Source organism: Apaloderma vittatum, unplaced genomic scaffold (assembly GCF_000703405.1).
Source record: "Apaloderma vittatum isolate BGI_N311 unplaced genomic scaffold, ASM70340v1 scaffold41561, whole genome shotgun sequence".
NCBI classification, from domain to species: Eukaryota; Metazoa; Chordata; class Aves; order Trogoniformes; family Trogonidae; genus Apaloderma; species Apaloderma vittatum.
The window spans coordinates 1-231 of NW_009700422.1; positions in this window are offsets into that span (position 1 = coordinate 1).

Genomic DNA, 231 nt, shown 5'->3' on the forward strand with positions numbered 1-231 from the left:
CTTGGAACCGATCAAATTAAGCAGTGCTTGTCTTAAGATAAAAATAAAAAAAAATAACCCCCCCCCAAACAATAAAAAACCAACCCCAAACATCAATCCCACAACCAGTTTGAACAGCCACTGGGTTATTTTCTGTGGTTGTCCAGTCACTCAGTTATTAATGAATTAGTTCAGTGTGTTGCTCTTCCAAGACATTTCTCTTATGAGAGAAGAAAGCTTGTATGAGCAGGA